Genomic DNA, 27,357 nt, shown 5'->3' with positions numbered 1-27,357 from the left:
CGGTCTCATCAGCTACATACTCGCCCTCCCTTCCCCCTCTCCAGCTCCATTATACAGATGCGAAAAGAGAGAAAGTAATTTCTCTGTCAGTTTCACTGACAACCCACCACCGCCCTACCGCCCTACCTCCATAGCAACCCTGCTCCCCCTCCCTTCATCCATCCATTTCCCCCCCTGTCCAATCCACCAACAAAAAAACACAAAAACACATCGCATCACCACTCCTCCCCCCCTCCATCCATCCGCCTTTCCAATCCCCCAAACAAGCCCGCGGCGGTCAGGGCAATTACTGCGAATCACTCTGTCAAGTGGGCAATGACAGCCGCCGATGGCCCATCCACGACTAATGATGCCGCTGGTCGAGGTCAATGTCCAGCCCGCCGGACCATAGCTAACAAACAGTACCGCCGGCACACATGCTTATTACATTTACATTTGTAAGCATTTAGCAGATGCTCTTATCCAGAGCGACTTACAGGAGCAGTTAGGGTTAAGTGCTTTTTTCATGGGCACATCAACAGAAGTTTCACCTCGTTGGCTCAGGGATTCAAACCAGCGACCTTTCTGTTACTGGCACAACCCCCTTAACTTAATTAGGCTACCTGTCGCCCAAGAGCTATGTGGCTAAAAAGTCACATTTTTTTATTTATTTATGTATATTTCACCTTTATTTAACCGGGTAGGCCAGATGAGAGCAAGTTCTCATTCACAACTTCAACCTGGCCAAGATAAAGCAAAGCAGTGCGACAAAAACAACAACACAGAGTTACACATAAACAAACATACAGTCAATAACACAAACACACAGAGACTAAACCCAAATACCATTGCAGACATCGGAGTGCTCCTCTTTCTATTTCGGAGATGGTCATGTCGTGGAGTGTCCTGGGACAACAAACGGAGGGATAGCCTCTAGGTCTGGTTTCAGCACCCCACTTTTCTTTTCATTTCTCCTCAGCCAGACAATTGGCAAGAAAGTGAGTTAGGCTCTTGAAAGGAACACAGTGTTGGCCAGACCAGCCATTTAGCCCCGTTAACCTCCACCGCAACATACAACGGTCAAGCCTGCAGACATAGTGATGCCAAATGTTTTGTCGTAGACCACGTAAGCATGAGTAAGCAAATAAACATGTTTGCAACCGCGCCAAATACATTTACTGAGAGTTTAGCCTTTCCGTAGCCTCGCTAATATCTTGAAAAGCTACATATTTACAAAGCATAACAATTTGTCCACTCAACAGACATTTGGAAAATCATTTGGAAATCACAAGAGCGATAAACTGCCTTTCTGTAGCCACACTCACCTCCAAGTTTCAGAAACACTACTTGTCTATCGCTGCTAAAGGCTAAATTTAGCATACCAGCTAATTTCGCTCAACAACAGACATGAAAGACATGACCTGTGTCGTGAACTTATTTTTGGTCGGGGAAATTCGGTCAAATTGGGCTTGATTAAAGTGTCTGATTGGTGTCTTAAGTGTTTCTCGCTTTGGCTGCTTTGAAACGATGGAGGCTTTGAAGTCAGCCACACAGTGGAGCGCATGATGACACATCAAAGGAATAGGAGGAGAGAGGCGAGTGACACGAGACAAGGCCCCTCGATTGTAGTCTGTTCAAAGTGAAAAGCAGTCTGTTGTCTGCGAATGTAGTTAACGGAGCATCCTTTTCTCGAGTCCGCAAGGGCCAGTGGACATCGGAAAGGTCGTCCGCCTTTGGGAGAAGAGATTCTTTATACACGGTTCCTGGCACAGATACACTGCACGGCCAAAAATATGTGGACACCCGTCGAACGTCTCATTTCAAAATCATGGGTATTAATATGGAGTCTGTCCCCCCATTGCTGCTATAACAGCCTCCACTCTTCATGGAAGGCTTTCCACTAAAATGTTGGAACATTGCTGCTGGGACTTGCCACAAGAGCATTAGTGAGGTCGGGGACTGACATTGTGCGATTAGGCCAGAATCACAGTCGGCATTCCAATTCGTCCCAAAGGTGTTTGATGGAGTTGAGGACAGGGCTCCATACAGGCCAGTCAAGCTCATCGACACTAATCTCGTCAAACATTTTCTCGTTTAGAATGTCATTGTATGCTGTAGCGTTAAGATTCCCCTTTACTCAAACTAAGGAGCCTAGCCCGAACCATGAAAAACAGCCCCAAAACATTATTCCTCCTCCACCAAACTTTAGACTTGGCACTGTGCAGTCGGGCAGGTAGCGTTCTCTCCTGGCATCTGCCAAACCCAGATTTGCCCGTCGGACTGCCAGATGATGAAGAGTGATTCATCACTCCAGAGAACACGTTTCCACTGCTCCAGAGTCCAATGGCGGCGAGCTTTACACCGTTCCAACCAATGCTTGACATTGCGAATGGTGATCTTAGGCTTGTGTGCGGCTGCTCGGCCATGGAAACCCATTCCATGAAGCTCCAGATGAACAGTTATTGTGCTGATGTTGCTTCCAGAGGCAGTTTGGAAGCAATTTGACGAACTAACTTGTTGGAAACTAACTTGTTGGAAAGGTGGCATCCTATGACAGTGTCATGTTGAATGTCACGGAGCTCTTCAGTAAGGCTATTCTACTGCCAATGTTTGTCTATGGGGGTTGCATGGCTGTGTGCTTAATGTTATACACCAGTCAGCAACGGGTGTGGCAGAAATAGCTGAATCCACTCATTTGAAGGGGTGTCCACATACTTTTGTATATATAGTGTATAAATGGAGCTTCCTGGGTGACAATTACATTTGAACATCTCAAATGAACATCTTAGAATAGAAATGTCACACTATAAACTATTTGTCACCAGTCTTGAGAGCTAGAGGCCAAGTTGGCAAGGCTACCTTTTGGTTGCCAACCATAAAACCTGAACAACGCAACACATTTATATGAACTTCGCAAACACATGCACACACAGACACAAAAACAAAGAGACCACAGTTCAGGGTTATCAGCCCACTGGTGTTCTCTACACAGACCCTCAACCTCAGCGGTGTGATCCCGCTAGACTGATTTGCTGAATGGGCAAACTAACACCCCCTTCCCCCTCTATCCTGCCATACATCTTTCTACTCTTTTCGCTCAGTTTTTTTCCTCGATATCTGTCAGAATCCTCAGTCTTCCCCCGATAGGCCCACTCCTCTTCCCATCCCTCTGTTTTAAACTTCTCCTCCTTTCATAGTCCCCCTTTTCCAAGCCCTCTCCAATATCTCTATTTATATTTTCCCTCTCTCTTCTCCCCCCCCCCCTCACTACTTGATGTGGTAAACAATGATCTCGTTGAGTCAGATAATGAGTGTGCTGTACCTCCGTTCCACTGGCCATCGATTCATTGAATTCTAACTGCCCTCTTGGCTATCTCCCTAAGCAGATTGATGACAGAGAAGAAAAATTGAAGACAAGTCACCCCTCACCACACAGTCCCCACCGAGACGTCTCAGAATCCCGAATGATGTCCCCCCCTCAGGGCAAGAGAAACATTTGATTAGCTGGTTAGGAAAACAATTAACTAATTCAAGCTATCAGCAGGTTAAGTCTCCTCATGGTCGCCAAAGGGGCGAAGGCTAGGACCTCTCCTGTTAAACCACAGTACAACACATGCCACCGAGGCTGTGAAACATCCCCAAGTTAGCTCTTAAATGTACAGTTGAAGTCGGAATCTATTATCTATTTTGTGAAGTGCACCAGTCCCTCCTGCAGCAAAGCACCCCCACAACATGATGCTGCCACCCCCGTGCTTCATGGTTGGGATGGTGTTCTTCGGCTTGCAAGCCTCCCCCTTTTTTCCTCCAAACATAACGATGGTCATTATGCCAAAGAGTTCTATTTTTGTTTCATCAGACCAGAGGACATTTCTCCAAAAAGTACGATCTTTGTCCCCATGTGCACTTGCAAACCGTAGTCTGGATTTTTTTATGGCGGTTTTGGAGCAGTGGCTTCTTCCTTGCTGAGCGGCCTTTCAGGTTATGTCGATATAGGACTCGTTTTACTGTGGATATAGGTGGATATAGATACTTCTGTACCCGTTTCCTCCAGCATCTTCACAAGGTCCTTTGCTGTTGTCCTGGGACTGTATGTTCATCTTTAGGAGACAGAACGCGTCTCCTTCCTGAGCGGTATGAAGGCTGCGTGGTCCCATGGTGTTTATACTTGCATACTATTGTTTGTATAGATGAACGTGGTGGTACCTTCAGGCGTTTGGAAATTGCTCCCAAGGATGAACCAGACTTGTGGAGGTCTACACTTTTTTTCTGAGGTCTGACTGATTTCTTTTGATTTTCCCATGATGTCAAGCAAAGAGGCACTGAGTTTGAAGGCAGGCCTTGAAATACATCTACAGGTACACCTACAATTGACTCAAATTATGTCAATTAGCCTATCAGAAGCTTCTGAAGCCATGACATAATTTTCTGGAATTTTCCAAGCTGTTTAAAGGCACAGTCAACTTGGCGTATGTAAACTTTTGACCCACTGGAATTGTGATATTCATGTGAAATGAATATCAGTGAAATAATCTGTCTGTAAACAATTGTTGGAAAAATGACTTGTGTCATGCACAAAGTAGATGTCCTAACCGACTTGCCAAAGCTATAGTTTGTTAACAAGAAATTTGTAGAGTGGTTGAAAAAACGAGTTAATGACTCCAACCGAAGTGTACGTAACACTTACAGTTGAAGTCGGAGGTTTACATAACTTCCGACTTCAACTGTAAGTGTATGTAAACTTCCGACTTCAACTGTAAGTGTATGTAAACTTTCGACTTCAACTGTAAGTGTATGTAAACTTTCGACTTCAACTGTAAGTGTATGTAAACTTCCGACTTCAACTGTAAGTGTATGTAAACTTTCGACTTCAACTGTAAGTGTATGTAAACTTTCGACTTCAACTGTAAGTGTATGTAAACTTTCGACTTCAACTGTAAGTGTATGTAAACTTTCGACTTCAACTGTAAGTGTATGTAAACTTTCGACTTCAACTGTAAGTGTATGTAAACTTTCGACTTCAACTGTAAGTGTATGTAAACTTTCGACTTCAACTGTAAGTGTATGTAAACTTTCGACTTCAACTGTAAGTGTATGTAAACTTTCGACTTCAACTGTAAGTGTATGTAAACTTTCGACTTCAACTGTAAGTGTATGTAAACTTTCGACTTCAACTGTAAGTGTATGTAAACTTCCGACTTCAACTGTAAGTGTATGTAAACTTCCGACTTCAACTGTACATCAATGAGAAATTGTAAAAGGCAACCATGGAACATGGCGCCCCTTCTGAACACTGTGTGTGGACACGCTGTTCTCTTTTAGAAAATCCCTCCTCTATAAATGTCATAAAGTCATGACCCCAAAACTGGCCAGCCAGTTAGCTCTGAAACCCACTGTGTCGCCTGCTGACTGTGCACCGCGCAACAGACCAGACGAGAGGTCACCAAGGCCCATGGTGGTGCGACTCTGAGCAGGCCTCTCCTCTCATTGGCTATCTACAGGGCTATTACCAGCAGTCCTGTGGGCTACCCATGGAGTCTCTAGCTCTACTCAGCGGAAGATCAGATCACGAAGGAGAGACTTGTGTCAGCAGATCACCTAAGGCCCGTCAGATTCACCATCAGGCCACCATCCCTCCCCCCATATGACCCTCACTGAGGCGAGGAAGGGCAACATGGGGAAATGTTGTAGGCTATGTTCCACTAACGGGCCAAGAGGACGAAGACAACATAAACACCATTCGCTGACAGAGACATCAACATAGCAGTCGTCACTTTCAAAGCCTTTTAAAATATGTTTCCCCATAAGAGCGCGACTTGATGTTTCAAGGTAATGGCGTTTCGAAGAATCAATGTGAATTTCTCCCTAACAACATGCTTACTCATCCTCTCTAATGTAAAGATACCTGGATAAACACGCACACACACACACAACCATTATGCAAGCCCCTTATATCAGTTCACCAACTCTCCATGCAGCTTTGAGGCAATGCAGGCATTTTTTTTATAGAGAGGAAGGAGAGGGTTATACAGTACGTGACTGACCTGGTTGGCATTTGAAGCCTGAGCGGTGCGGTAACATTGGCCTGGGAATATGATGTGGGATGGGGAGCAGCTGGTATTATGGGCTCATAACGGTGATGCATGAGAAGAAAGCAGAGGGTAACATTTAAAGCTCTAAATGCCAACCTCGGTTATGAGGGATGTCGGGAGTGCATCACTCACTCTGAGGCATCGTCTGCTGAGAGAGAGAGAGAGAGAGAGGAGGGAGAGAGAGAGGAGGGAGAGGAAGAGGAGGGAGAGAGAGAGGAGGGAGAGGGGGCGGTTAATGATATCATCCAAATATAAAGACAAAATTCAATGAAGGGAGACAGTGAAAAGAAAGAAAGACACACACACACACACACAAAGAAATACAATTGGAAACTTTTTGATGCCTGTACTAGGAGGGAGGGCTTGGACCCCATTGTGGAGGCAGTGTGTTATTGTGGGGGGTGTAGGAGGGTAGTGGGGGGTTGTTCCTGTGGTCAGTTGACCCTGCCTGGCCTAGGGAAGACTAATGGTTGCAGCAGGAGGGCCATCCAGCCGGTTGGGTCGCTCACTGACATTCATGCGTGAGGCCCTAATGAGCATTGACCCCCAGGGGTCAGGGGTAACCAGGCCCCACGGGGGGGGGAGATGACAGTGGGCCGTTCAGCCTAGCCTACTCCCTCTGTAATCCCAGCCTATCCAAACAGCTCTCCCAGACCTCAACCCCCCCCCCCCCCCCCCCCGTGACAGAAGATGGAAGAGGAGCTCTCCCCAGGAACATTCCTGTCTTATCGGTCTGGACTCCATGGGGGTCCCACAGTAGAATGGAGGAGGGTGGGTGGAGGAGAGGATTATGGAGGGTTCCAGAGTATAGTCCCAAATTAAAGGGGGGAAGCGGGGGTGAAGACGAATGTATATTTTTTGGGTTAAGTGAGAAATCTCCCAAATTAATTTGAGTGGTCGGGTGATAATTTTGCTATCTGAGTCCAAACAACAGTGCATTGGCAGGGCAATTCAAGCAAAGACTATATGCAGTGATAATGTATTGGGCTTATAGCCTACTGCACAAACTCACTGCTAAAGTACTGTTTTTAATTGAGCTCGGCTTGCATGTTGACACAGAGAGTGATCTGGACGCAGAAAGTGTTCTTGGCGCAGAAAAGGTTGGTGACCACCGGTCTAACGTCTATAGTTGTATGTGACTGTGTCTGTATGTGACTGTGTCTGTGTGTGAGTGAGTGTTTGTGCGTGCGTGCACACATTGTCAACATGGGACAAGCACGGACAAAAGGCTGTCACGCTCTGCATGGCATCTAGGGAAAAGGGTGGAGCAGGCGGCTGTACTCAGGATAACTAGTACATCACCATAGAGACAGACAAACAGACAGCAAGAAACAGATGGACGGACAGACACAGCGGGAAGAGTGCACCCGCCAGTGACAGTGACAGTGACAGCTCCCGACACCAGACCTAAACAGATCAGGGCAACCCGCGAGAACGGGTGGCAAGGGAGGGATAGAGAGACGCCTTGGGGGAGGGAACAGAGGAAGGAGTGAGTGAAGGGGAGGGAGGGGTTGGAAGGGTGGCGCACGAGGGATGGAGTTGGTAACGAAACAGGACGTCACGGATTTTGGGGATGAGGAGGAGCTCAGAGGAGAGGGGTACATATCGATAGAAAGATGATGAGCGATGTAGAATGGGTAAGGCAGGCCCCTAGAGGGAGAGCCAGGCACTCAGGACACGTCGTCCTTGGGAACAGCACGATTGATGGGAATAGAGTGATAAAAACCACACACACACACAAATACACACACCTGCTCCCTCCTTCTCCCCATGTCTTTGATCCTCTCCATCCCACACAGCTATCCTCATAGTCAAAGTGTCAAGATGCGTTCTGTCTCCTAGAGAAGAACGTACTTTGGTGCGAAAAGTGATAATCAATCCCAGAACAACAGCAAAGGACCTTGTAAAGATGCTGGAGGAAACGGGTACAGAAGTATCTATATTCACAGTAAAGCGAGTCCTACATCAACATAACCTGAAAGTCCGCTAAGCAAGGAAGAAGCCACTGCTCCAAAACCGCCATAAAAAAGCCAGACCACGGTTTGCAATTGCACATGGGGGCAAAGATCGTACTTTTTGGAGAAATGTCCTCTGGTCTGATGGAAAAAAAAAAAATGGTTTGGCCATAATGACCATCATTATGTTTGAAGGAAAAAGGGGGAGGCTTGCAAGCTGAAGAACACCATCCCAACTGTGAAGCACGGGGGTGGCAGCATCATGTTGTGGGGGTGCTTTGCTGCAGGAGGGACTGGTGCACTTCACAAAATAGATGGCATCATGAGGTAGGAAAATGATGTGGCTATATTGAAGCAACATCTCAAGACATCAGTCAGGAAGTTAAAGCTTGGTCACAAATGGGTCTTCCAAATGGACACGATCCCAAAGTTGTGGCAAAATGGCTTAAGGACAACAAAGCCAAGGTATTGGAGTGGTCATCACAAAGCCCTGACCTAAACCTATTGAACATTTGTGGGAAGAACTGAAAAAAAGTGTCTGAGCAAGGAGGCCTACAAACCTGACTCAGTTACACCAGCTCCGTCAGGAGGAATGGGCCAATTCTCCCAACCTATTGTGGGAAGCTTGTGGAAGGCCGCCTGAAACGTTTGACCCAAGTTAAACAATTTGAAGGCAATGCTAGCAAATACTAATGGAGTGTATGTAAACTTCCGACCCACTGGGAATGTGATGAAAGAAATCAAAGTTGAAAGAAATTCTCTACTATTATTCTGACATTTCACATTCTTAAAATAAAGTGGTGATCCTAACTGACAGGGAATTTGTACTAGGAAAAACGTTTAAATGTATTTGGCTAAGGTGTATATAAACTCCCGACTTCAACTGCATGCGTGCGCATGTGTGTACGATTGCCCAAATTTCTTGCCTTTTAACTGGCATGTGTATGTTTTTGCAAATGAGTATAAGTTGGTGCGTACATCTGCACCAGAATGCGTGTGTGTGTGTGTGCGTGTGTCCACACGTGCTCGCGCATGTGTGCGTTCCACTCCATCTTCCCGCCTACAGCCTGTTGACTGACGCGGGAGACTAGGCCTTCCTCAAAGGCTGCTTTCATATCACTGCTGAGAAAGTCCAGACACCGTGCCATCCACCGTCCTGTCCTCCAGAGTGTTTCCACCATCGCCTCCTCCTCCAGCCTCCACTATGGGCTTGTCCCGAGCATCCTAGGAGCTCCTCCTACACTTGGGGTACGGGAACACTGTGGCGTTTTTGGGAACATGTGGGTGCAACATGGCGAGTTGACATCTGGTTGCCCTTACGTATTTGAGTAGTGTCAGTATCACAGAATCTCCTCTGCTGTCGATTTAACATTTAGATCAATCCTAGATGTCAAAGAGTGAGAAAATGTCAGGAGAAATCTGGAAAGAATCCACTTGATGGCCAGAAATGAAGTACAACATCTGACTGAAGTAAGCATTGGGTATAACAATCATTTTCCTTCTTCATATGTAAGTACACATGCCATTCAAAAAAGGCATCTGCAGCACGCCTGAGGAAATGAATACTCCAAGAAGCCTGTCCATGAATAAGTGGCCATACAGTTGAAAGGCCTATGAATGACAGAACCCATGCTCGGCCAGTATAAAGCAAGGCCTATCCAGGCATTATAACACCTTGCTAAATCAGTCTAATCCTTCAAATAAAAATAAATAAAAAAACTCTGCTTTCCATTGTTCAGAGTTGTTTTTACCAAGCGGTGGGCCGGAGCCAAATCCCGCTGGGTCATGGGTTACGACTGGAGAGTTGTGACTCGAAACATACCTCTTGTTTCTGTGGTGGTGGGTCACAAGACACATGCAGCTTGAAGTGTGTGTGTGTGTGTGTGTGTGTGTGTGTGTGTGTGTGTGTGTGTGTGTGTGTGTGTGTGTGTGTGTGTGTGTGTGTGTGTGTGTGTGTGTGTGAGAGTGCGTGCCAGTTTCAAATGTGTGTGTGTGTGTCGGCTTCAAATGTGTGCTTGTGTGTCTGTGCACAAGCTTGTGCTTGTGTGTTTCCATACACACTCCATCACCTACAGCACATCAATGTGGGTGGTGCTTTACTAAGGAATGGAATGGGAGGGGGAATCCCATCCCCACTACCTTCCATTGTCCCTATCGCTCCTTTCCTTCCCCCCCTCTGCTCCGCTCTGCTGAGCTGGGTGGTAGTCGAGGAACATGTGTTTGTATTTATCTGGCACTGACTGGAGCCTTTGTCTGGGCCGTTCATTAATCAACAGACCCAGGCTGAGAAAGAGAACAGACAAAAGCAGGGGAGACAGTTGGAAAGAGGGAGGTGTGTGTGGGGGGAGGGAGGTGTGTGTGTGTGTGTGTGTGTGTGTGTGTGTGTGTGTGTGTGTGTGTGTGTGTGTGTGTGTGTGTGTGTGTGTGTGTGTGTGTGTGTGTGTGTGTGTGTGTGTGTGTGTGTGTGTGTGTGTGTGTGTGTGTGTGTGTGTGTGTGTGTGTGTGTGTGTGTGTGTGTGTGTGTGTGTGTGTGTGTGTGTGTGTGTGTGTGTGTGAGCGCGCTCACTTTAAAGAAGTTGACTGGAGAACAGCCAGGAGAAAAACATGTACAGATATCTCCCACGAGTCAATCGACTAAAATGTTTACAGCAGTTGACATTTCAAAGTGTCAAGTTGCGAGGCAAAGCATTTGGAGTGGAGTCGAGCGTGGTCTGCGTTGCTCGTCTGTTTGCTACTCTCCGCTCGGCGTCTCTGCCTGTTGTGTGTGAAGGTGATCGAACACAGTGCCACTCGTCAAATACACAGTACCCCTCACCTCAGCACCTACTTGACTCGAACGCAATGGCACCGATTGTCGGCAGACACTTGATACACTAGCTAGAGCTTATGGCTAATATACTGCCATGCTGCTATATACACATTCAATGCGTGCTACCTCTCTACAAATTATACAAGGTCTCCTCTCCCAAAAATTACTCAACTCAAACATGAAAATACAACCAAATGCATTTATTCTTCCTTCTACATGCATATCTGGGAAAATATGAAATATTTGTGTACAAAAAAAGTCAAAGTGGGTAGGCAGTAAGTAGCTCACATGTAGCCTAGTGGTTAGAGTGTTGGGCCAGTAACCGAAAGGTTGCTAGATCGAATCCCCGAGCTGACGAGGTAAAGATATCAGCTGTTCTGCCCCTGAACAAGGCAGTTAACCCACCGTTCCTAGGCTGTCATTGAAAATAAGAATTTGTTCTTTAACTGACTTGCCTAGTTAAATTAAGGATCAATTGAAAATGTATACATGTCAGGCAGGCGTAGTCAATAACCTACAACACACGTAAACATTGTAAACAACATGTAGTAACAGTTATAGGGGTTGTTGAAATCATTTCTTAGACAGCTCAAGCCAGTTTAGTTCCGTCTACAGTAACTTGAGCATTGGTTCAGTTCGGCTGCCATCTTGCTTATGGTCATTATTATGTGGGAACCCAGAGAGAGACAGACGAGAGCAGCAAACTGAAGGCATGACTAATCTCCTCATTTTAGCTCCAACTGTATTGTCTAAACTCCTAAAAGTGGGGCAGCGATTGAATCAACCGCAATGAAAAATGTAAGCCCCCTCTGGCACCCAGGAATATAAATACTGAGGACTTCATCGAGAAGAACCCCCTTCCCCTCCCTCCCTCCCTCTCCTCTCCTCTCCTTCCGAGAATGTTATGTACTACTGGCAGGGAGGAGATGGCGATCTCACACAACCAATGTAGACGTCTCATGTAACCCTGCTATCAGGTCTAATGTGTTAAAGGTGAGGGGAGGTGATGATGCTGGCCTATGGTGAAGGGTAGATGGGATCGGTATTCTGAACGTGTGCATGCATGCGTATGTGTCCATGGTTTTGTGGATTCAGGGCAGATCCTTCCTAGCGGAAGCAGGAACTAACTCTCCGTCTCTCTCCACAGGGTGCCAGAATCACGCATGATGAAACCTAACAGCAAGTGCTCGCTCACACAACCCACAAGGTTAACCCCCCCCCCAAACAAACACCCCAAAAAACAACTTGCTACCGTGGCCCGTCAGACCGTAACATCCACGGTTCCATTAGAGAGTAGCTGATGGATGAGATGGTGTAATAGCAGTAAATGTAGGGCATTATGGGAATAATTACAAAAAGTCACATTAACTGAATGGAACAAATGGAGCTTCTGGCTCATTTGACTGTCTGTGCACATTGCTGCAACTAATAGGAGAGCAGAAAGAGATTACCCACAACCGACGTTATGACAGTCACAGGAAGGGGGAGATAGTCTTCAGAGTTTTGGTCTGTTAAAGCGGGAATATTGGAAATTGTGTCTGTAGATTCTTTAGGTAAGAGGAGCTTTATACCAAGGGCAATACTGTAGAAGTTCATCACGGTTACACCAATTTCCATGGCTGATTGGAGCACGGCGCTGGCCACTCAACGTTTATGGTTGTCTTTTGGCAATGGCCACACAACGTTTATGGTTGTATTTTGGCAATGGCCACATACTGAAAATGTTGTGAGTTATGAGCGAACTGGCATTGGATTAAAAAAAAGTCTGCTAAATGATCATATTATATAAAAATGGGTCATTCGAGTTACAACTGGGTCATTCGGGTTACAAACTACAGACCCAGTCCAGTTCTTTCCCACACAGCACTCAATTAGGAGCTTGGCTGCGCCGCAAACCACAACCAGACCAGTTATCCAACCAACTCATCCCGACCAGAACACATCAGAACAAGCACCACAGGGCTTCTTACCAGAGCCAACCAAAACGGGGAGAGAAGAGGAGAAGAGGCCAGGCTCGGCAAGCCCAGGCGTGGTTGGCCTGGAATCACTTCAAGCCCATACAGAGTCATCAAGTTTCAGGTTCCTGGCAGTGGAGTACCTGCTCTCTCCATCATTAAGTGACAGATGAGTAGGGGATGCCAGGTTTGGGCCCAGGAGAAGCCAGGCCTATTAAAAGGGAGAAAAAGGCAAATGCATTTCGCAGTGGTAATAAAGTAGAGTTGCGGTGAGCGGTGGTTCCACGTTCGCTTCCAAACCTGCAGCCTGATCAAAAGGCAGCGCCCACAGCCCGTTGGAAAATATTTGATCAGTTCTTTTATTAAGCAAGAGCTCGTCTTTCACTAAATACTCTGTATACCTTCCGAGATGCTAGTGCTACGTACCGATGCCACCCAATAGATGTGCTATATCCATTGCCAAGGACACAAGAGTGTTATCGCTCCATACAACTGCTCTGCTAGATATCATTGCACGACACTGGTTTCAATACTATAAAAAAGGACTAGATACTACCTCCCCCATACATCTGCTTAATATTACCACTCTGTTGCAGCTCTGAATTGCTAGTCCATGTAAAACATTTCCTGGATCTTCTCCATACTACTGCTCCTTGACACCGATTGGTTTGAAATCATTCTACACCCAGGCACCATTGCGTGCACCATTCCTAAAGGGCAACCCATCAAGAGAGGATTGGGTTTCCACTCATTTCTACAGTGACAATTACCTCCCCTTTGTTCAACACCACTGGCAATGAGTGTTTTCCAATTATAGAACTGGCAAACGGAGCATGACTGCCAGTGCGTTTTGGCAAATGACAAAAAAAAACGCCGCTGAAGACGAGATATCTTTCTCAGACCAGCCGAATCAAATCAATCCGGAACCTTCAGTACTAGCCAGGCCTCGCCTAGGACAGGGCAGCCATCCACCCAGCTGTCCCAACTGTCCAGCTCCAAGGACCAGCCTGATGGAGTTGCCGTCACAACATGGCTTTCATCAACACGGTGTTAAACAAATGCTTCATTCGAGCTCAACTGGGACTGCTTGAGTTGATCTTGGGAAATGGGAGGGGTGTAACAGAGTGAGGCAGGTCCTTAGGGATAAATGGGGGGGGGGGGGTATATAAATACAGTATATATAGTGCCTTTCATTCAGATGCCCTAGACTTTTTTCCACATTATGTTACGTTGCAGCCTTAATCTAAAATGTTCTTAAATCAATTGAAAATCCTCAGCAATCTACACACAGCAGCCAATAATGACTGACCTTATTTACATGAGTATTCAGACCCTTTGCTAATGAGACTTGGGAATAAAGGCTGTATATTAGGATACCCATTAGCTGACGCCACAACATCAGCTAATCTTCCTGGAACACTGGCCCTTTAAGACCAACGGCATAGCAAAGCAGTTACCGGGAGACCCAGTTACCGTATACTTGGCGACAGGCTGGGCTGCGTTGCTGTGCCGAGACTGGCCGGGAAGACTTGAAGGAGGGAGGAAAGGAGGGTCGGGACGGGACGGGTGGGAGTTTGTTTTAATTTCCCTACGCCAAAATCCGGCCGCGCGGGGAGAGGGACGGACTCAGAAGAAAGAGGAACTGCAGACTTCTTACTTCTGCAAACACGACCGTTGAAATAACCACACCCGCTCTCCCCCCATTGTTATTTGGAATATGTCGTCAGTTCGACGAGGACTGAGGAGGGTGTAGGACTGGGAAGATCCAGGATCCAGGCCCACCCACTCTGACCCCAAGTCACCCCAGAAACTAGACCAAAAAAAAGGAAGTGTGAGAGGATGGCAGTAGTATGTGTGTGTCAGTGATTGTCAGCGCTGGGCGGGAGCCTCACTAACTGATCGTTATCTAACCTATCTGTAGCACGACTGGCAGACAGGACTGATACAAGCCAGGTCTGATGGGCAGATGTTTCTACAGCAGCTGCATTGCATCATGCCTGAAAACCACGGCAGAGAATGTCGAGCACACACTGCAAGCTGTGCTCGCGGTCACAAGATAACCCCACTGCTTTCAAGGAGTAGTGGGGGGACGTTGATGTGCGAGGCACACAGTCGCAGGCACACGCCACTATGCACATTCAGACGGAAGGACGAACACAGACGCACAATCCAAAACCAATACAACTGACCAATCACACACACCACCAAATTGTGTCAACAGTGTGTGTAATCTCTGGGGCAAGGGGGACAAAGCAGATCAGGGGAGGACTGTTTATTGAACCAAACCAGAGTCCTCTGTCCTCTCCAGGCTGTAACATACCACACACACCATGCAGCCCCTTCCTTCTCCTCTTCGTCTTCCAGTGGTCGCACTGATTCAAATCACCTCTCCACCAAGGTAACTAGCCAAGCTGGGCACCAACTTGGATTTTCCACACTTCGGTGAAAGTGGAGCGAGGGGTGTGTGCGCGGCCTGCACCAAGATCTCATAGTTTCACTTCACAATTTGACCTATTATGGATGAATGTATTTTTGAGCGAATAATTCTGCGTGGCTACGCAGTTAATTCCACCCGGGTACAAGGGCTCAAACAGACACAACTCAACGGGTTAAGTTTAGGTATTAGTTCCCGAGTGGTTAAGGTTATGAGGAAGGCGTAAAACTAGGTAATAAAAGAATGTGCTGTTTCCATCAGGTATTCTCCTGGCTTGCTGGAGCATTGTGAACTGCTGCTGGTCAGTGGTCTAAGCAGCACGCTTCGCCTCCGAGCATCATGAGTTCACGCCAGTGCTGGGCAAGTTTTTTTGGTTTTTTTTTTAAACCACCGAGAACGTTTTCAGGACCTTTTCAAACGTCCGAAATCGAAGTCTACTTCTAGTGATCTGCCTGGTGTGTGTGTGTGTGAGCATGTGTGTCTGAGGAGTTTCCCAGCTTTTCTGCTCTCTGAGCCCCTCTCCCACAACGGATTACGACAAAGGCTGACTGACCAGAAAGTCTAGTATTTACCCAACCAGTGTGTGTGTGTGTGTGTGTGTGTGTAATGACTGTCCCTGACTTCAAAACATAATTAGATGTCAAATTAGGAAATCGTTGCTAAAGCAGGCTAACGACCCAGAATACCTACTACTTTATCAACTGTCACACACGGACAGTATCTTCTATTCATCAAGTTATCCAAATGCATCGCAAATGTAACCAAGGACACAAGTACACAAAGCACAAAAAAGGTAGACAATCGCAATTCAAAAAACGCACACCCACTCATCTCCAATACACCGAAATAAAACACACAAGCAGACATGACAACAACAAAAAGAGCCACTGAAACAGCAGTCGTTGCCGTGTCCATCAGTACTTGATGTTCCTCTCGCCGTGTTCTCTACGGTCTTAATCCAACCCTTCCGAGGCCAATAGCAGATCAGGTGCAGAGTAGGTGCCAAAAAAAACCCATTGCGATTCAAGAATGTGGTTCACAAAACTTGAATAAATGTTTGTTATGTTTGTGGTCCTTCTATAGCTCAGTTGGTAGAGCATGGCGCTTGTAACGCCAGGGTAGTGGGTTCGATTCCCGGGACCACCCATACGTAGAATGTATGCACACATGACTGTAAGTCGCTTTGGATAAAAGCGTCTGCTAAATGGCATATATTATTATTATTATATAGACACAACAGCTGCATACAAAAGGGTGTGCTGAAAAGGTATACTTGACACAATACTCGAAACGGTCACACTGGACAATAGGATGGCGCTGCCACCGTTAGACCTACTGTGGGGTCGACACAAAATGGCAGAGCTAAGTAAGAGAGGGGGAGAAGAGGTGGAAGAGGGTGGCCAAAACGGTAGACAGAGGAAAGGGGGTTAACTTTAGTACTTTAACTATTTGCACAAGACATTTGTAATGTCTTTATTATTTTGGAATTTTTGTGAGTAGAATGTTAAGTGTTCATTTGTAATTGTTTATTATCTAGTTCGCTAGCTGCCAATAAATATGTGTGTGAGTGAGTCAGTGTGTGTGCGTGTGAGAGAGAGAGAGTCTCAGTAACACAACACACATCAAAGAATGCTGTGAATGATTTTCTCAGAGTGAACCCCCACAACACACACATTTGCGTGTTTATAAAATGGCATCCTCCACTGTTGAGAACCTCCTCTGCTCCACCTTTCCTGACAGGCGCTGAACAGAGAGCCAAAACAAAGTAGTAGCCAAAATATTTGTTCGTGCATGTGTGTGTGTGTACCCAATTGCCCCCAGTTGCCCCCTATGACGTCCATAACTCTAAACGTGTGCCTGGTAATTAGGCCTTCCTCAGCTCAGAGAGGAAATTGTCACAGCCGGGTCACCTTCACTCTGACCGCCAGGAAGTATTTTTTTTGTTCCCTGAGAACCAGTTGTTGTGGAATCACTTTGCTGTGTAACCCTTTCTGGGGTGGCAGGGACTGTGTGTGTGTGTGTGTGTGTGTGTGTGTGTGTGTGTGTGTGTGTGTGTGTGTGTGTGTGTGTGTGTGTGTGTGTGTGTGTGTGTGTGTGTGTGTGTGTGTGTGTGTGTGTGTGTGTGTGTGTGTGTGTGTGTGTGTGTGTGTGTGTGGCTACTTAAGTCATCAATCGGGGCTGTACTCCAGCCGAGTAGAGAGGAGCGAAGGCTCAGAAGAGGTAAACACATTCTAATAAACTTTTGTTTACAAGACTCTTGTACTGTAATGGCTAATTAATGAAAGATATTACAAAAAGTGGCACTAAAAGTCATCTTAGCTGTATGCTAGGGCTGGGATGGTCCTGCTGAGGGAGGGGGAAGCCTCTCCTTTCCTGAGTGTCTGACTGGGGAAGTCCCTGTTTAAACAAAGAGGGGAGAGGATCGCCCGACCCAGCGGAGTTCCTAAGATATTGTCCCTAAGAACAGAACACTCCCAGAGGCCTCTTCAGCTCATGGGACTTCCTGTCACCGCTGCCGGCAGCTCCGCCTCCGAGGATATCCTGCGTCTCCGGTCCTTTAAGGACCTCTGCTGCTACATTCTCCTTCCTCTTGGCTGGGGATAGGTGAAGAAAATAACCCCGGGCAGACCCTCAAACTCATCGTGTATGCAAGCCAACGTCTTCCACAAGTACAGACTGTATGTACTAAGTGCCATTCGAGGTAGATGGATTATAGATGGGTTTCGCTTGGCTGGACTCCCGTGAGAAGGAGATCCCAGTGGATCCTCTCACTCATCTCCACCCCGAGCTAAAGATAGAGCACCGAGCATGTTGACAATGACTGGAAGTGCAGTCAGTGGGCTGGGCTCATGTGACCCAAGCTGACCCTCGATCTCATTGAGTCGCTCACCCACCTACAGCATCGGGCAGAACGTTGCCCAGGATTGGATGTACAGAGAGAGGAGAAACTTATCATCACCCCCCCCAATCTCCCTTCGGTGATGTTCTTTGGTATGTGGGAGTCACATGAGTCCATAGAGATGTGACAGGACATGAGGAAATGGATTTGATGAAAGAGCAGCGAGACGAGGTGAGTCAACTGAGGACTTCGAGAGGGAAGGAGCCCATGTTGGCTATGTGGCTGTATTCGTCTCTGCCTGGCCGTACGGGTAATGAGGCGGAGTACTGCGGGCGATGTAGTCAGGCGCGAATACAGGCCCTGGCCTGCGTCTGGAAATCAGGCATCCCCTGTGGGATACGAGTCACGAGTCGAGTGTACATGAGCACACACACACACACACACACACACACACACACACACACACACACACACACACACACACACACACACACACACACACACACACACACACACACACACACACACACACACACACACACACACACACACACACACACACACACACACACACACACAGTCTGTAATGCAGAGGGAGACACAATCAAGCATGCATACTAAACACACATTCCATACACTCAGACATGCATACAACCATACACTCAGACTTGCATTAATAACACATCAGACAGGAGAGTGGCACAGCAAGAAATATGCACACCAACTTGAACAGGCAACCTCAAGCCCTCTAGCTCTGTGACCCACACATTACACACACACTCAACTTCAGGAGTCCTTAGTTACTCCCTCATATCAGTGGAAGCTGCAGCGCTCAAATGGTACACGCTACCCTTGACGGCGCCAGTCAGCGTGGCACGCATGCCATGTTGACGGGTGCACGTGAGGCCAGGCTCCTCCAGTTGGAATGACAACAGGGACTGAGCACAGAAACGGCAGCAGAAGACTGCAGCCTGCAGCCAAGGCAAACAGGACACTACAAGAGTCAGCAAAGATTCCTCAAAAGCATCTGACACACAGATAAACATGTACACCCATAACACGGTGATAAAATACTTCTGTTTGTGGTTGCACTATGACATTGCTCCATGGACACTATGCAAAGACTATGTTGGCGCCAAAAGCTCCAAAACAAATACATTTTTTTTTAGTTAGAATGCAAAATTCACTGTTATTATTAAGAAATATTTGGTGCCATCATGGTGGAAAGTTTGTCAAACTCCCTCCATCTATGGCTCTTCTCCCCGTCCTCCCCATTGTCATGATAATATCCCTAATGACTCTGTTCCCCCAGGGCTGGTGAGGCTTGGGAGGAGATGGGAGAGGAAGGGGGGAGAACTATTGTACCCTTCATCTTTAGTTGTTGAGGGGAATCATAAATCGTCCTCCCGCCCCCCTCAGCCACCTGTTGGAGAACTCGCCCACTAAGGGCATTCCTCTCTCTACTCCGTTGCTAGGTGATGATGATGATGACGACAACGACTTTGCAAATCTATTCCCATGCAGGCTTGGGAAGTCCAACTTTAACCCGAAGCTCGTGAGGTACGAGGATCAACATTTATTTTCTTAGTTCTAGGCTGGATTAGAAGAGTTTAAAGACACAAAAGGTGGTCCCAGGAACAGCTCCAAATAGGGAGTTTAAAACCATATGAAGAGGGATTTGAATACTTGGAATTGAGATCCGCAGTAGCGGGAAAGAGCGTCATGGCCACCCCACCAACGTTGTTAGCCGAGCAGAGGAGCGCCATGCAACATGGGGGAAAAATGTAAAAAATGATAACACGTATTGTGCTCTAACGCACGTATATCGGAGAAGAAAACAGTGTGTTGTTTTTCCTTAACATTTTGTAACATCGCAAATGGACGTAGCCGTTTCGCCATTAAGGATTGCCGCTTTGAGCCTCAAAAAGTCTGACAAAACAGCATCTCGTCCATTATCTGTTCTGGAGTTTGAAGTACTTATCAGACCATTCCAATGCCCTATCCTATAACCAACCCATTTCCTCTCTATCCCCTCCCACGCTTAGACAGCAGATTACTCTCTAGGTCTCATAGTTTCCCATAAAACCTACTTCCTGTGAATTGACCCAAAACACAGTGCTAGTGACGCAACAGGGCAGAGGTCACATGGATAAAAATAAAAAAAGAATTATAAAAAAACATTAAATATATACACACAGTACAAGTTTTAAAAAATTGGGGGTCACTTAGAAATGTCCTTGTTTTTGAAAGTACATGGTTTCCTGGTGTTTGATGCCATTCCATTTGCGCCGTTCCGGACGTGATTATGAGCCTCCCGTCAGCAGCTTCCTAATGGTTAAAAGAGTCAGTCTGGACAACCCCTCTCTCTCTCCACTTAATGTCACCTCTCCCAGCTCTTACTGATACGTACCCATAAGCCCCCTCACCTTCCCTTCACTTTAACCAGCACCCACTGAGCACCGACTGACACCAGATGTCCGCAGATGTTGAAAAGTAGTTGAAATTTGGCCTTGATGTTAACGACCACAGACGGACGGGACTGGAGAAAATATGAACCTATCATAGACGTGTGTTTTACAAGTTTAAATAGCACAGTTTGTAGAGAACAGTAGAGTACAGCACAGCACTGTAAACTGAGTAGCGCAAAGTAGATCACATTAGTACTGAATACAGTACAGTGAGTAGAGTACAATACTCAGTAGAGTACACCAAAGTTACCAAAGTTTGCAGCTGCACAGTTCTTCAACCAAATTCGTTTTTTGTACATTTTCCCGTTGAAATTCTTCAAAGTAGGCCTTGTGTATAGATTTGTATGTTCTGGTCGACTTTTACATCGATATAGTTTTTGTTTTGGCATTCAATTTAAAAAAAGGTGAAAAACTGAGTCAAAGCGTTGCCGTAGAATTGCCCTTCTACAATGTAGATTTCCCGCGTGAATAAGCGCCCATGCACGACCACGGTGTGCAGCTTCAACTTCATCACAGGAAGCTGCGATTTCAAGCGCTAACAATCAGTAGCACGCACGCCTTCAACGAAAGCTGCCAGCACATACACACAGTAGTACTGTATGCCAGGCGCTAATGAGTGACGGATGAGCCCTGGGATGGCTGTGTGGAAAAACTGTGTCCCGCAGGCAACGCTCACTTTAAGTACTCAGGTCTGGATCACATCAAGTCATTTAAACACCTGCCAATCACAACAATAAAGCAGCACTTTACGAGTGTGGTTAAGACTCTCCTCTCGCTGCGACCTGTCTGAAGGTGGGTGCTTAAAGGGGAAGGGAGGTAGATCACGACGGGTGACTCGGCAAAAAGGATGAATATTACAGACTGGTTGATTTGACGGCAGAAATGGCATCTAATTAAGAGGATAGGAACACATGGTTAGAGTGAAGGGTTGAGGCGAGTCCAAAAAAATTACTTCTTATTATCATCCAGGATTTTAAATGGAACAGTGGTGATGGAATTAAGAATCTCTTCAGTGTATCATTTTACAGTCTGCCATCGATTTTTCCGACATTGTGTCATGGCTTCCGAGCTAAACGAATGAGACGTGAGAGAGACCGAACCTGCTGCAGTGAGACTGAAATGGATAACCGTTCCAATAATGACAAGACCTTCAAAAAGAACGAGCCTAGGAAAGGAATGACACCTATAAAGCATTTAATGAATCCCTTTCAAAACGACAAAGTTATTTTATTTTTTGAAGTGTTGTGCGGGGAAAACTCCGTCCCCGGTGGGTTAGAAGTTAGAAACGCTGTACGCCATAATTCCCGAAAGGTAAATCACGTTGGAAGGTTTGAGGCCACCGGTGTCGCTATAGGGTGGAAATGTACACGCAGTAACCAGGCTTTCACGACCAGGTTGAACAAGTGGAGGAGCCTTTGAACGCAACACCGTGTCCCCGTTCAGAGACACGGGGCGGAGATGAGAAGGACGAGGCGCACTGAGAAGCCACCCTGAAGATTTGTCCCTTTAAAAAGTGGCCTCGGTATGTTCCTGGCTGCAGTCGACCCTCAGAAACACACACAGAGATGTGTATGCGGCGTGCGCACACCTACCCACGCACACACACACACACAATGTAAACTTTTGTACTTAGCCTAAAAATGATGATGGCTACCCTACTCACATTGTATGTACTCGTCGTACTGTACATACACACCTTTGAGGACATTGTTAAACAAAGAAGTAAATCACACCGGTGTGCTTACACACACGTACTGTAGTCTGTACCCTCAAACACCCACGTCAACACAAACTATAATAATAATAACTCATTCAAAACAGTAAAGATCTCCAGTAAAGTACAGATTCAAATCAAAGCGTATTTGTCATGTGCGTGGACTACAACAGGTGTAGACCTTACAGTGAAATGCTTACTTACAGGCTCTAACCAACAGTGCAAAAAAAGGTATTAGGTGAACAATAGGGAAGTAAAGAAAAAAAAACAACAGCATAAAGACAGTGAAAAACAGTTGCGAGGCTGTATATGGTAGCGAGGCTACATACAGACACCGGTTAGTCAGGCTGATTCACACACTACACAAAACAATACTTCAGATCTTAAATCAGAAATCATTTGAGATAAGACAAACAAACGCTTGCCCCCCCTCCCTCTCTGTCTCTCTCTCGTCTGAATAGGATCATGGTAGTGGGTTTCTCACAGCTGTCTGTGTTCCAGCAGGCATTGAAAAGTGTCCAGGGGGAATGGATCTTTGATACAGCAGGCCTTAGCACCACTAAATATGAGAGAGAGCGAGCGAGCGAGAGATAGAGAGAGAAAGTCTCTCAATGTCTTTCTTCGTGTGTGTTACCTTCAGTCTCTTCCTTCGCCCATCCCTCTCATAGACTTGTTAATCTCACCACTCCTTTCCGCTCCCCGTGCCACTTTAATCTGGGACGGCCCTGTGTCTTTATCCAGCATTGGGATCGCATAGATTAACGATGCCATCAAAGTTGAACTCGGCACATACGGCTGTAGACCATGGAACGAACGTGATAAACTGGTCCCAAGAGTAGATGGGGCGATGAGTAAAACGTGTGTGTGTGTGTGTGTGTGTACACGTGATTGTACGGTAAATTAGAGCAAGCTTTTTAATTTTAATCTTCATAACACTCCATGTATCCCAGATCTACCTCAATATCATTAACGCAGGGCCCCCCGAGTGGCGCAGTGGTCTACGTGCTAGCTGTGCCACTATAGATCCTGGGTTCGAGTCCAGGCTCTGGCGCAGCCGGCCGCGACCGGGAGGCCCATGGGGCGAAGCACAATTGGACCAGCGCCGTCCGGGTTAGGGGAGGGTTTGGCCAGCAGGGATGTCCTTGTCCCATCGCGCACTAGAGACTCCTGTGGCGGGCCAGGCGCATTGCACGCTGACACGGTCGCCAGGTGTACGGTGTTCCCTCTGACAAGTGGGCATTGTGTCAAGAAGCAGTGCGGCTTGGCTGGGTTGTGTTTCGGGGAGGACGCAGGGCTCTCGACCTTCGCCCGGGTCCGTACGAGAGTTGCAGCGATGAGACAAGACTAACTAGCAATTAGATACCACGAAATTGGGGAGAAAAAAAAGGGGTAACATTTAAAAAAAAATCTAAATAAACACCATTAATGTGAGAATGTGATTCCTGAAGAGGAAAGATTTACACCACACACACACTTTCCGGTCTCCTTCAAGCCACATTGACTAAGTACAATGGTGTACAAACACACTAGCACCAAGGACACATGCATTAAAACCAAAACATCTACTGCACACACACACACACACACACACACACACACACACACACACACACACACACACACACACATTACACGCCCGCCAGCAGGCACAAAAGACACCACTAACAGCGCCGTTAAATAATGACGAGAACTCTCCCAGCGGCCCCCCCACTCCGTCACGGAGAGGAGGACGAAGAGAGCGAGAGGAGGAGATGGCTTGTTTAATTTACTGCAGCCCATCTGTCTCGCACTGCAGCTCCCAGGAGCCTGTCCTGCGCCGCTCCGCCTGCCCGTTAGTACGCATGTATGTGAGCAGGCTGAGACATTAGTTCCATAGTAATGGACTGTGTAGAATGGACACGCTGTTCTATTTCACATGCAATTTAGCCAGGCCTGCACGGCTTCAATTGCAAATACCTCCGCCGGTATGGAACACTGTGGAGTACTCCAAAGTGTCGTGTGGGCGACAGTGCCTCCAGAAACTATTGACACCCCTTGACATTGTACACATTGTAGTAAAAGCCTCATTTCAAAATACCCCCATAATGTTAAAAGTGGAATTATGTTTTTAGACATGATTACAAATTAATAACAAATGAAGAGCTGAAATGTCTGGGGTCAATAGGTATTCAAGCCCTTTGTTATGGCATGCTTAAATACGTTCGGGAGTACAAATGTGCTTAACAAGTCACAATATGTGCAATAATTGTTTTTAACATGATTTTGGAATGACTACCTCATCTCTGTACCCCACACATACAACTGTCTGTAAGGTCCCCCAGTCAAGCAGTGAATTTTAAACACGGATTCAACCACAAAGACCAGAGAGGTTTTCCAACGCCTCACAACGAAGGGCACCTTCTAGGTAGATGGGTCAAAGTAAAAAGAAATATTTTAAAAAAGCATATATTGAATATCCCTTTGAGCATGGTGAAGTTCTTCATTACACTTTGGATGGTGTAGCAATGCACCCAGTCACTACAAAGATACAGGCGTCCTTCCTAACTCAGTTGCCGGAGAGGATGGAAACCACTCAGGGATTTCACCATGAGGCCAATGGTGACTTTAAAACAGTTACAGAGTTGAATGGCTGGGACAGGAGAAAACTGAGGATGGAACAACAACATTGTTACTTCACAAAATGTTAGCCTAATTGACAGAGTGAAACGAAGTAAGCCTGTACAGAATATAAATATTCTAAACCATACATCATGTTTGCATCAAGGCACTAAAGTAATACTGCAAAAAATGTGGCAAAGCAATTCGCTTTTTGTCCTGAATACAAAGTGTTATGTTTGGAGCAAATCCAATACATTACTGAGTACCACTCTTCAAAATGTTCAAGCATAGTGGTGGCTGCATGATGTTATGGGTATGCTTTCCAAAAGACACTGGGAGAGGAATTTACCTTTCAGCAGCACAATGAACTAAAACACAATGCCAAATCTCCACTGGAGTTGCTTACCAAGAAGACAATGAATGTTCCTGAGTAGGCGAGTCACAGTTTTGACTTAAATCTCCTTGAAAATCTATGGCAAGACCTGAAAATGGTCTGACAATGATCATCAACCAATTTGACAGAGGTTGAAGAATAATTGTCAGATTTGGCAAAATCCAGGTGTGGAAAGCTTTTAGACTTACCCAGAAAGACTCACAGCTGTAATTTCTGCCAAAGGTGCTTCTACAAAGTATTGACACAGGGGTGTGAATACTTCTGTGAATTAGATATTTCTGCATTTCATTTTCAATAAATTTGCAAAACTGTCTAAAAACATTTTGTTCACTTTCATTATAGAGTACTGTGTGTAAATGGGTGAGAAAAAGGCCTCTCGAGTGACGCAGTTGTCTAAATCACTGCATCACAGTGCTAGCTAGCTGTGCCACTAGAGATCCTGGTTCGAGTCCAGGCTCTGTCGCAGCCGACCGGGAGACCAATGGGGCGGCGCACAATTGGCACAGCATCGTCAGGGTTAGGGGAGGGTTTGGCCAGCAGGGATGTCCTTGTCTCATCGCGCTCTAGCGACTCCTGTGGTGGGCCAGGCGCATGCACGCTGACACGGTTGCCAGATGTACGGTGTTTCCACAGACACATTGGTGCGGCTGGCTTCCGGGTTAAGCGGGCATTGTGTCAAGAAGCAGTGTGGCTTGGTTGGGTCATGTTTCGGGGTCGCACGGCTCTCAACCTTCGCCTCCCTCTCGAGTCCGTACGGGAGTTGTATCGATGAGACAAGACTGCAACCACCAATTGGATAACACAAAATGTGGAATAAGTCTAGGGGTATGAATACCTCGTCTCACATAAGATAGAATGTCCAATAGATGTTTGATAGTTTTCACAATTAAGTGACCATGCCCGAAAAGCTGGTGTATTGGCAAACCATGCCAATACATCCTCCAAACACCGGCTTCGAGGGTACTATCACTTTTATACAACGGGTTACCAACATATTCAAATAATGATTGACATATTTTCTTTAAAAACGTTTTTTGATGAAGGTATTAATACTATTTCATCCTTCCACAGATATAGTTCCGAAACAAATCTAGGGTTGCTACCCAAGCCGGCTGGTGGTTCGTTCTATTGGTTTGGCTGCCATAGATGCAACCCAGTCGTTCAGTCTTTTTGTTCTGTATCTATGGATGCGACCCGGTTGTTCGTTCGAAATGTTCCACTGCCATACAGGCTGGCAACATTCTTATCCCTTGCTTGCTAGCTAGCCAACTAGGGCAAATTTACAGTCACGGCAAACAAGTGCAGACAGAATAACAACAGTAGCTGCATTTGTTCAAGCTGTTTTCTCGTGACATTTATTTGGATGACATCCATAACAATGAGCTAATGAGACAATTTTGCCTGGATTAGACCCAACCGTTGTATAATGTGCAAATAGACCTACAGTATAGAGTTGGGGTTCTTTTGTGAAGTCCATTCTACAAATTGGGTTTGTTAAATCCTAAACACTGGGAGAAGTAAAGTTATTTGAAAAAGGAACAGGTAGATACCTACGTTACTGTGAGTCCAGCTCGTCACCTACAGTCACGCCAATGCTATGGAACAAAGTGTGCCCTATGTTTTTTTGGCATCGACCATGGGCATTAGTTCATAACACCCACATATATTTCCTGTTGTTCACTTCCTGTTTTTATTTGCAGCAAGTCATCACAATTTATATTAGATTTTGCCACCGTTTTCATGCCTCTGTTTTTCCATATGGACTTGAAGACAATCAAGTAAGATGCCAACTACTCAAGTTTTTGCATGTGCCGGGAACAAAAAAATCTGAAGACAATTGATGATGAAGTTGATATTGGCTCATGAGTTGTTTGGCTCCCAAAACAGTTGTCAAGCGATGAAGTCTCAAGTGACAGGAAACGTCTCCACCTACATCTGGTCCCAAAACATGGACACAATGGGCTGACAAAAGAAGCTCAAAGGCAAAGATGCTGACTGACATAGAAGCTAACTGACCAAGAAGCTTAAAAGACAAAAAGATGCCAACTGACAGAAGTAAATAGGCAAAAAGGTGAACGGGGTAAATGGACAGACAAGCTAACAGACAGAGAAACAAACACACA

General features: G+C 46.2%; 1 protein-coding gene across 1 annotated transcript in view; it reads right to left on the bottom strand.

The window, feature by feature from the left end:
* Positions 1-27,357, bottom strand: part of LOC124016157 (retinoic acid receptor alpha) — a 203,371-nt gene that overhangs the window by 165,264 nt on the left and 10,750 nt on the right. Inside the window, exon 2 of the mRNA XM_046331696.1 lies at positions 6,021-6,216. The gene's annotated coding sequence lies outside the window, so the exon portion shown is untranslated. The remainder of the gene's footprint in view (positions 1-6,020; positions 6,217-27,357) is intronic.

Source organism: Oncorhynchus gorbuscha, linkage group LG26 (assembly GCF_021184085.1).
Source record: "Oncorhynchus gorbuscha isolate QuinsamMale2020 ecotype Even-year linkage group LG26, OgorEven_v1.0, whole genome shotgun sequence".
Classification (NCBI taxonomy): Eukaryota; Metazoa; Chordata; class Actinopteri; order Salmoniformes; family Salmonidae; genus Oncorhynchus; species Oncorhynchus gorbuscha.
The sequence above is the reverse complement of the archived record's forward strand: the minus strand, read 5'-3'. Positions and strand labels throughout refer to the sequence as shown.